Source organism: Psammomys obesus, unplaced genomic scaffold, assembly GCF_907164565.1.
Source record: "Psammomys obesus unplaced genomic scaffold, mPsaObe1.curated_primary_1811, whole genome shotgun sequence".
Classification (NCBI taxonomy): Eukaryota; Metazoa; Chordata; class Mammalia; order Rodentia; family Muridae; genus Psammomys; species Psammomys obesus.
The window spans coordinates 5545768-5557148 of record NW_026596034.1 but is presented as its reverse complement, the minus strand read 5'-3'; the positions used below and the strand labels follow the sequence as shown (position 1 = coordinate 5557148).

The 11381-nt window shown below is 47.9% G+C and overlaps 1 long non-coding RNA gene across 2 annotated transcripts; it reads left to right on the top strand.

Moving 5' to 3' along the window:
• The first annotated feature begins 2344 nt into the window (after nucleotides 1-2344).
• On the top strand, nucleotides 2345-8175 carry LOC129687273 (uncharacterized). Of its 2 annotated transcripts, none has more exons than XR_008721754.1 (4): nucleotides 2345-2402; nucleotides 3630-3865; nucleotides 6410-6501; nucleotides 7910-8175. It is a non-coding gene; the product is annotated as an uncharacterized LOC129687273 (long non-coding RNA). The 2 variants fall into 2 exon arrangements; XR_008721753.1 differs by having other exon boundaries at nucleotides 2351-2402; nucleotides 3769-3865.
• Nucleotides 8176-11381: the final 3206 nt, after the last annotated feature.

The following is an 11381-nucleotide window of genomic DNA, read 5'->3' as shown; positions in this document are numbered from 1 at the left end:
CCCCCCCCCCAAGCTCCAGGGATAGATCCTGTTCTCTTAGACGGAACTCTGCTGCCCTGAGGCTGCCAGCTGCCCTCCTCAAGCCAATTTCTTGTCGTGAGCTCTACCCCATACTCCAGACCACTGTCCTACTCTGCAGATTTAAAAGGCCCCTGTACCTAGCCCAGCCTTTGGCAAGGAACCCCACTCAAGATTCCTGCACAATCTTAGCCCAAGACTCCTCCTCAGATGGTCCTGTCCTGCCTTAGATACTCAAACAAAGTACCCTTCCCTTCCCTCTCCATGTTCTCACATTACCGTGGCTTACCTTCCTCGCATCATCCAACGCTGCTCTGGAATTATCCTTCTCGTTGACCTGCAAGGTCTACTGAGGCAGGCAACACATGTGTCTAGTTGACTTGTCTTTCAGGCCCTCTCCCTCTCTCCCTGTACTTGCTCACTGATCTCTGGTGCACGGAGATAACTATGTTATAGGGCACTGTGTCCTTACTATGTGTGACTGAACACTCAGTGGGAACAAGCTAAGGAACTTCTTTTGCACACCGTTTCCAAAGGTTCCACACTCTGGCAGGAAGATGGGATGCAGCAGAGCTGTCTACTCTGGGCATCCATGCAGGAGCGGCGCAGAACAAGAGGGAGCTAGGACAAGACACAGCCCGAAGACAAGCCCCGGGGAGCCACTTCCTCCAAATAGTCCCCACCTTCCACAGTTGTACCACCTTCCAACACTCTGAATTTTGAATCCACCAATCCGTTAAGCCATTGATTAGGTCGGAGGGCTTCAAAACACCTAAGCTGACATGCAGGTGTGTGTGTTGCCAATCTTAGAACATCGTGTCTCTCAACCCACAATCCAGACTAACAACCATGGGGTTCCAGAGGGGGAAGAAGACTACAGCAGGCCGTCCTGCCTATGAGATCAGACTTTCGAGGCAGCTGCAGAGCAATGTACATGGCTTTCTCTGCAAAGCTCTTCACAGACAAGCCTTTTGTGATGACAATGACACCTGAACCCTGTGGGAAGTGGGCATGAGGAAAAGATACTGGTTGGAAGGCAGCCTGTGTGCCTTGTAATGCTGTGTCAGCCACGGTAGGAACTCAGCATCCCGAGAAACTCAAGAGTTTGAAAGACATGTGTCTGTGTATTAGTTAGGAACAGGACTGATTGAATACACACACACACACATACACACACACCACATATGTATAAATATGCACATATAAATGTTGCGCTCATTTTTAAACTCTATTTTATTTGGGGTATTTATGCCTCTATCTCCCTTCTACCAACCCTTTAACTTTAGATAAGAGAGAGAAGGTTAGTGGAGAGAGGGGTTGCAGACCCCTCTACTTCTCCCAGCTGTTTAGGGTCAGTGGGTTCTTTTGGGGCTATACTAATCTCTGTCAAAAGCAAAGGCAGCAAGCAGTCTCCTCCAAGCCACCACACTGCCCATCTCTGGTCTCTCCAAACTGCCTCATACAGTCTCTTTCTGGACTTTCGTATTTAAACCCCTAGAGTCCTTGACCACACCCCTCTACATGCTGCATGAGGCAGGCCCTTACCAGCTGGCAAAGACTATTCACCACCGGAGACAAATACCAGCTGTGGACAAACTAAAGCCCAAACTAAAATTCCACACTTGGGATTAAAACAAAAACATATTTATATAACATACCGAGTTTTTAAAGAAACCAAACTTCTATTACATATAAATATATCATATGTAGATCTGACACACATACATAAACACACACATATAAGTCTGACACACAGGTATTACAGGCACACATGTGCATGTGTGTGTGTGTGTATTAGACTGGTTTACAGGATGAAGGCCAGGAAGTCCAATGAGGGCTGTCTAGTGCTGGAAAAAAACAAAAATTCAGCCCAAGGCTGTCTCAATCTGGAGCTGAAGGCCTGGAGAATTTCTGGAGAGCTTTTGGCCTTCAGTATACATTGGAATCCCAACAAAGTTGGTTTTCATAGCGATAAAGAAATGCCATGGCAGCAGGATAGATGGACTCGCCAGCAGGAGTTAGGGCAAGCAGGCTGGCATCAAAGTCCCCTCTTGCACACCCTGTGTGCTGGCACCAGAGGGTACAGCGCAGATTTAGTGTAGATCTTTCTAATCAGACAATCTGGTCAGGAAAATCCCTCATAGGAGCGCCCAGCAGCTGAGATTTTAGTTGATCACAGATGCAGTCAAGCCGACAGCCAAGGCACAAAATCACAATGTGCACACAGAGGGAAGAGCTCTAGCAGGGCAGACTTCCTGTGTTTGCCCCTCCTACCCTGAGAAGGGGGTGGAAGGCACAGCCCGGGCCTGCACATGTGCAGACAGCCTGGGAGCTCACAAGTGCCAAGCTTGGCTCAGCCCCGTCGCTAAGAGGACTTGTTCCATGTGAGTGAGGTTCTAGGCTGCTGCTCAGGGGACAGGTCTCTTCAGAGGGAAGCTGGCAGGGCATGGTGGCCCTGATCCGGCCATGGGAGGGCTGTGAGAGTCCTAGGCACAGATGTGAGGGGGGACACTGGCACCCGGGCACCTGGAACAGGCCTTCTGGGTCAGCCTCCTGTTAGGTTCCTCCAATGTTGTGGGATACAGGTAGCTTATGAGGGAGGCAAACCTAAAAAGTGTAAGTGTGGCAAGACACCAAAACGATGAAGGCATGGCTTGTCAGTGAACTGGTAAATCCCGGGCTCCTGGGCCTAACCACATGATCGACTCTGGCACTGTGAAGGCATCTGCGGCTCGTTGCTTTTGAGCACAGGGAATCTGGACTGTTTGTCCACTGACGGCTGAAGTCAGCCCCTAACATCGCTGGCAGCATACCTAAGCAGGCTCCCTCTGGGTCAAAGGCCTCTCTGCCTTAAAGGATCCATCTCATAGATCCATGGGGTCACTCACAGAGGCCATGGAGACCCAGGGTAAGTGTCAGTAGACTGTCAGGAGTCATCCGGGTCGCAGGCTGTCATGCCGTAGCGCACACTGTGAGTGGACAGCTGCAGCTCTAGATGTGGCCACTGTGTGCCTCCCAGGTAGTTCTGTGTCTTAAGGGTCATGATCAGCCACAAGGCCAGTCAACCCTCCCCATCTCCCCATCAGGGCCTCCTTCAAGGCCAGGTGTTTGAACATTTGCTCCCCACCCATTGGCACTGTTTTGGGAGGTAGTGGAATCTTTTGGACATGGAGTCTTGTTAGAGGATAAGGGAGAGGGTTCTAGGCCAGCTCAGCTTTCAGCCTGGTGTCTTAGGACCACCAGTCACTGTTACTCCTGCTGGGACAGCCACAAGCCTCAGTCTTCATACCTTCTCGGCACGATGAATTATTCCCCTGAGCTGTGAGCTGAGATAAAGCCTCCTTTACACTGTTTCTGTAGGGTTTACTTTCACAACAAAGAGATAAGAAACCAATTTCCAGGTTGAAGAATCTGCCATGTTGATAATCTTCACTGGTTTTCTTTTTTTTTTTTTTTATTCAAATGCACTATATGGCCCCAAGAGCAATATCTCATTTCATCCTCACAGGTACCCTAAGCAGGAATGCCACAGGTCCCACTTTATAGCTGGGGAAAGTGGGGCACCAGAAGCTGTGGGACTGCTCCCCACGGGACAGTTTTCTAACCCACAGGGAGAAGACCCACCCTGAATCCCAGTGTTTGCCTTGGCTCTGGGCCACCAACAGCTGTCATCCTTGGCCCTGATCCAGTGCCATGCAACCTGTGTCTGCAGAGGGCTCATGCCACAGTCTTCCCCTTTGTGCCCTCTAGAATGTGACCCCCTTCTTAGAGAAGATGGAGATGGAACCTGGATCTGTGGTGAGGTGCCCTGGGCAACCACCAGCACAGGACAATATATCAGACCAAGGTGAGTCAAGCCTGTGGAAGTGCCACCAGGCCACACATAAGGACGTCTGCTCTCTAAGAACTCAGCCAGGCTTGTCAGAAGCTCGTGAACCTTTGCAGCCCTGATCTCAGGACTATTTGGCTGAGGTTATGTGTACATCGTTACAGTTCTTCCTCTTCGTCTCTGCTGACTCCTTCGTTGGAAGGATCGGGTCTCAGGGGAGTCGCCACGGACAGCTGGCATCCACACACTGGCCAAAACGCAGTACTGTCATATGTGGCTTTATTGTAATAGCTTTGTATAGACAGAGTCTGGGCTTCATTTCCCCAAATCAGCAGGAAATACTTGGTTATAAATTAATGGCCTAAGTACAAATTGTTCTGGACAAATATGGTGAAAGGTCAGAAACCACAAAATGGCTAGCAACAGCAAAGGTCAATGAGCAGTTGGCAAGAAGTAAGTCTGGGCTGTTGATGAAACTAACACCAACATGTCCTTGTTGGTCAAGCTCAGAAACCCAACAAAGGAAGCATGGCAAAGCTGCACTGACCAGGAATATGGCAGGCTGGCCTTCTAGGATTTCCCAGAATGGGGCACGTGGGCTCTGGCTTGCTTGACAGAGAGGAAAATGCTGGGAGAGTGGCCAATAGGCTATAACCAGATCCTGTGTCATTCAGTATTCCATTGATTAAAAAAAAAAAATTCCCCAGGTTAAGTAATGATTAGGTAAAAGAGTTTATTTAGCTTACAGTTTAGAGGCTGATAGTCTACCATGAGCCAGTCCCATTGGTTTGGTCTCTGTTGAAGGCCTCACGCTATCACAGCAGAAGTACATGTGAGGGGGCAATTTTATAGTGAGACGGGAGTCCAGAGACCTGAGAGAGATCGGCATTGCTCTTTTATAAGAGCCCTCTCTCCAGAGCACTAAGTGAGCAAACCCTCCAAAGACAGCATTACTGAGGATCTACTTGTTTTGCACCAGGGGCTCACTTCTTAATGATTCTGCGACCCTCTCGACCCTCCGATATGACCACACTGAGGCCAACACTTCCTGTATGTTAACCTTTTGTGGACAAAATACCTGAGAACCATGGCAAGCGACATATCATATTCTGGACCCAGCTAGGGAGGTACATATTCCTCTCACCTTTCATTCCAGGCTTGGTGCCAAATTTCATTGTTTCCTGAACAAGGCAATAGACATTTTTTAGAGTCTTGAGCAAGACATCTTGAAACCATCATTGGTTACCCCTAAACTCCTGGAAGTGGCTCAACTGGGGAGCAGGCTGGTCTTCTAGGATTTGGTCAGGGGTCAAATATTGAGTGGCCATTTTCTGGCCTGTGACCTTGAACTCGTATTGAAACCCCTCAGATACAAAGGAAGGCAAAATCTCCCAGAATAGCTATGCTTCTAGCAATTCTAAATACATGGGCAGGTAGGGCTAGAAGATCCAAGACGCTTGATTTGGGGCCTTAGGTAACTTTCCCTTGCCTGAAAAATCACCAACCCACTCATAGCTATCCCTTCTTGAGCAGAAATTTAGCCATTTCTGACTATACCCTCCCTACATCTTTGTTCTAGTTTGTTTTCTGTTGCTGAGGTAAACACCACAACCAAAAACAACTTAGGGAAAAAGGGTTTTACCTCAGCTCACAGGTTGCAATCCCACATTGAGAGAAACCAGGGCATGGAGTACAAGCGAGGAACCTGAAGGCGGTAACTGAAGCAGAGGCCGTGGAGGATGCCATGGAGGAGGGCTGCTTACTGGCTTGCTCCCTTTGGCTTGCCTAGCCTGCCCTCTTCCGTATATTCACCTGCCTAAGGATGACACTGTCCACCATGCGCTAGACCTACCTCCAACAATTAACAGTTTAGAAAATGCCTCACGTATAGGCCACAGGTCAGTCTGATCAAGGCAATTGTTCAGTTGAGGTCCTCTCTTCCCAGGTGTTTCTAGTTTTCTATCAAGTTGGCAGCCAAAGCTAACCGTGCGCAGGCTTTCCGATGGTCTTTCACTGTTTGCTGCTTACTTACATCACAAGCCTGCTTTTATACATAGCTGTTTGGTTGCTTCATCTCCTGTTTTTAGTCTGTGTCTCCAAGCTGTCACTAAGCTCTTGTGGGTGGACAAGTTTTATGTCTGCTGTTCATTCATGTATAACTATCCAGTGTCAGGCAAACGATGGATGGATGAATGGATGGATGGGCAGACAGACGGATGGATGGGAAAGGATAAATGCATGATAATTGCTGTGATGGGCAGAATGGATGGAAGAGGATGGTTGAATGAATAGAAGTTCAAATGGATAAGGATGGATGGATGGATGGATGGATGGATGGATGGATGGATGGATGGTTAAGGATGCATAGATGGATGGGTAAGGATGATGGATAGATAAGAATGGATGAATGGAGAAGGCTGGGTGAATGGATGAAAGGTTGTTGTGAAGAGCAAGTAGGAGAGCATGAATGAACCACTTTGGAAATATGATACATCATGGTAAAGTCCTAATGCCAGGCATCGTGATGGAGCTCTATTTGCACCATTACCTCTGTGCTCTCAGTTCTGCCTCACAGATGCTGCTATGTGAAAGAAGAATTCAGGTGCTGCTGAGGCTGAGCTCACAGAACTGGTACAGAGCGGGTTCCAAGCCAGGTGAGTCAGGCTGAATGTCTCTATTCTACCCCAAACTATCATGAAAAAAAGCATGTAGTGAAGCCTTTGTGTTTAGAGACCAGTGTGTGCAGCCACACGCCCTTCAGTGAAGGGGCCCATGGTGACCCTCATGGCATTTTATCTTCTTTCCAGAGCCGTCCCTGCCTTCTTTCTCACTGTCAGCTGCCCCTCGCTGCTGCCATTAAAGACTCTTCATTTAACACTGATTCATCTCTAAGGAGGCACATCTAATTACCTCCAATACAAAACTAATTCTCACTAAAATTAGGCAGGAGGTGGGAGTCGAGGGTATCTCAGCAAGAAAGGATGATTGTGAGTTAGTTACAGTCTCCGCTGATTTCTCTGGGGGGGCTTTGAAAAATTCTTTTTAATTTAAGGAAGTAAATTCAGAAAATAGAAATTTGGGGAGTAGGCAGTGTCTGGATGAACAAGTTTTTTTTTTTATGTGTGTGAATATTTTGTCTGCATATATGTATGGGCACTATGTGCATGTGTAGTTTCTGCAAAGTGCAGAGGAGACCATTAGATGCCCTGGAACTGTTTTTAAATATATCCTGTAACCACAACATAGGTGCTGAGGACTAAACCCAGGTCCTCTGCAAAAGCAATACGTGCTCTTAAGCACTGAACTGTCTATCTATCCTATGTCCTATAGGATTCTTAGAAGAACCACACAGGTAATAAATATGCAAGTACATTAGGAGAAACACAGCAATTTGAAGAAAAATCTTGTGTTGGTTAATTATCCCTCTGCTGTGAAAGAAGACCTGAGGGAAACAACTTAAGAGAAGAGGGGTTTATTTGGACTCACCACACTCACCAGCCAGTGTGGTGGGGAGGGCAGCTGGGAGGCTCTGTGTGGGTGTTTCTGAGCTGGTGTATTCCCATCTTGGTAAACAAAGAATGTCATCTTCAAGGCCTACGCCCAGTGATCTACCCCTGCTGGTTAGACCACAGACTCAGAGTCCCCACAACCTCCAGAAACAGTGCCACCAGCCAGGGACCAGGCACAGAAGCCTGTAGGAGACATTTCACACTTCACGCTTTAACATTCTGCACAGGGCTGGAGAATAGCTCAGCAGTTAAGAGCGCTTAACTCTCTGCTCTTGCAGAGAACCAGACACCCATGTTGGGTGGCTCACAATCACCTGCTCCCGCTCTGGGAGATCCAACACCCTTTTCTGGCCTCCTCGGTTGCTACATTGAAATGCACACATATGCCCACATGCACACGCCCACACACACACACACACACACACACACACACACACACAAATAAAAATGTTTTACAGAAGAACATGTACACCACTAACTGCTTTAACTTTTATAGAAGCTCTATGAAGCCAACACAAGTTTCCTCATAGTTATTTATTTAATCACCATACAGCCCTGTGCAACAAGTACCAAGAGGCCTACAGTGTAGAAATGAATGCCCATTTGAAGAGTGTCAGCACTTGACCCTGGATGCCATGATTCTGTGTTTCCTCTCCATAATGCACAGCTCTCATGCATTCATGGACATTGGATAACAAGCCCTTCAGCTCTGCACCTGGGACCGTTGCACACAGCTCAAACATCATCCAGAAAGGAAATAAAAAAAGAAAAAAGAAAAAGCACAACCAAAAAAAATAAAAAATAAATAAATAAAAAGCACAACCACTTAGCACTAACTGAGCTTCAAAGGACCCTGTGGGCCAGTACAGGAACAGGAAGGAGGGCAAAGTGCCACCTTACTTGATTCTGCTAGGAATGTGCACATTGAGCAACCCAAGGCTCTCGCTGATATTTGTACACCTACAAATGATGGTGTGTACTTATTTGAGGGTTACAAATATGTGCTCATGAATTGGTAAATAACAGGAGATCAAAAAAAAAAAAAAAAAAAAAAAAAAAAAAACCTGTGATATCACACTGAATTGGCGTAAGCCCTAATCCCAGAATGAGGGTGCCCTGTGGTGACAGAACTGAATGGGGAGAGAAACCTGCCTACGAAAGAGGTTAGACACAGCCTGTCACATGTTAACAGAAAGGACTCTGTTGCTCGGGGCCAGTCAGATGGGACTCCTGGCTTGGGCAGCCCTAGAAACTGACACAGAACACACAGGCACCAGGACCAAGAGTCATGGGAATCCAGAGAATCCCTTCCTAATGGCTCCTCCTGGAGCCCTACAGCCTCAACAATCGGAGAGAGTCTGCCAGAGATTTGGGGAAGAAGGATGTGTTTGGTGAGATATTAATCAGAGCCTCGGGACACAGGTTACCTGTGGCCACCTCCCAGTTCCAGGAAGCTGAACTCTTCACACATCCAGGTAAACATTGGCACAGGGCTGCCCACACCTCTTCCCAGGCTCTGCTCATACCTGAGTTACATCTCTCTGATTCCAAGAAGATGGAGTTTTCCTGTTTCCCAAAGCCTCCGTAACATAAAAAGATTATTTGCCTGAAGTGGATATGAAGCCAAACACTCCTATATCTGGACTGGAGTGGCAGGCATTTCTGATGCCATTTCTGGGCTCCCCTAAGACCTTTCGCATGCTGTTGCTACACCTCTGCCCTAAGGATGGCAGCCAGAAGGCCCATTTGCAGAGGAGAGATGGCTGCATACCCTCAGTTTACTCTAAACTTGGATTTTGTCAGATCCCCTGGATTTGCCTACTTCAGAGCCTGTCAGTAGGTGAGCAAGATGCCTACATCCTGCTAAATGTCTCTGTAGTTTGAGGGGACAGAGATCCCAGAAAAGGGAGAGGTGGTATGACTACCAGAGAATAACCCAGTGAGTCAGGGGACCGTCTTCCAGGAACCCAAACCCTGTTCTAAAGGGGAAGTCCATCTAGGGAGGTTTCTCCTCCACAACTCTCCCTAGATCCACAAGGTGGCAGTCTAGGGAGGATACAGAAATGCTAAGCCAAGATCACATGCAGTACTGAAAAGCAAAGAGGGTGGCTGCTGGGGTGTACCTCCAGCTTGCTACAGGCCTGTGGCCTCTTTAGCTTTGTCTGCTTTCAGTCCCGTGCCACATGCAAAAGACTTGACCAGACTCAGCCTCTGAGTCTTTCAGTTCTTCTCCCAATGAGAATCCAGACCCTAGGAAATAAGTGAGGACTCCTCAGGGTGACAGAACAAGAGACCACAGCAACAGAACGAAATCACAGCTCTGTAGATACACCAGAGTTGGAAATGTGAATATGCAAGAGGCCAAGAGACCCTAGAAAAAGGCCACTACCCAGGCAACAAACTGAGGCCACATGTGGGGAGAAACTTGAAAAGCAGAACAAGGGGAAGACAGGGAACTCCAACTGGAGTGTGACCCTGTTGTGAGTCTCACTAGGGGTGACTCTTTGCTCCTCTCAGCCCTGTGTCAGTAGAGGATGTTCAGTTTGTCAAGGTGTCTTGGGGGAATTAGAACCTGCAGATCCTGCATGGGAACAGTGCTGTGTGGCCTGGTTCTCTCCTAATATTCACTGCCCCTGGGGAAAGGCTCCTTTGCCATTAGCCCTTTCTTTCAGACTCCTGAACGCTCCCTTCAGGTGCCACATCCAATGTGACCTCTTCAAATTCATAATGTGTATGAAATAAGCAGGAAGCAGCTCAAGGGGAGTCATTCATTAAGCAAGGGCAAAACAGGCCCCAATCAAGGGCATAGCAGGAACCATAAAACAGAAAACGGAAGAAAGAGCTGCCGAATCTTTTTATTTAATGTTAACTACTTTATGTTTTTTCACCTGAGTTCTGAGAATGCTTGCTTCCCACCCAACCCAAAGTCAGTTGTCCCTGACAAGTGTTAGCTGGGCATGGTGGCACACGCTTGTAATCCAGCACTTCAGGACGCAGAGGCAGGTGGAGCTCTGTGAGTTCAAGGTCAACCTGGTCTACAAAGTGAGTCCAGGACAGCCAAGGCTACATAGAGAAACCCTGCCTCAAGGAAAAAAAAAAAAAAAAAAGACAAGTGTTTAGGAGTAAGGATGCTAGGAGCCATCCATCAGTCCTGCTGGGCTGTGACCAATGCTGGCATGCCCTTCATCTGGGAAGAAGTAAAACTAAGGGATGTGTAGACTGCTCAATTACATTTCCATTTGGGGGGGTCCTTTGCTCTCTACTGTGTCATATGATAGAGACAGATAAAGTACAGGACCCCATTTTGTAGATGGGCAAAGTATGGATGATGCCCAGCTTGAGGCTCTTTCTGACTCCCCCATACCTTCCCAGAAGCAGGGACTGGGGTTCTGTGTCTTTAAAGGGCAGCTGCTTCTTGCAGATGAGGCCTCTGCCCCCAAGGCTGCTGGTTTGTCCTAAGTGGAAGACTTGGAGTTTGGCAGATATTGCCCTTTGTGGGGCTGTGCCTCCCGCCGGTCACGAAGCCCATTGTCTCTATCCAGCTGAGGAAATAGCGAGGCTCCACCAAGAGCTGATTAGCTCGCGGCTCCCTGCAAAGGTGGCAGGGCCCAGATCGGTGTGGATACGCCTCCTGTGTCATTTGCACAGCATGGGAGAACTATAATCCAAAGGTACAATTCAGAAGCTTGTCTCCCCAGAACCAAGATGAGGAAAAGGCTGGAGATGATAATCAAAGCTGACACAAATTACCTGGTGTTTGCTGGAGCAGAATGAAGCAGAGGGAGCTCCGGGGCAAATTAGGTTGGCCCCATCTCCACAGTGCTGAGGCTGGCTTGGTGGATGGGAGCCTGAGCAGGGGAGGCACTCTAGTGAACTTGGTTTGGACACCATTTGGAAACTCTATGACATCAGACATTTATTTGCATAGAAGTCCCAATGAATGACTGTAGCCAAATCCCCTGGGAACCTTCTAAACTGCAGATAACTGGCTCTTGCCCTCTGCATTTGCAATTGATAGAATCCAG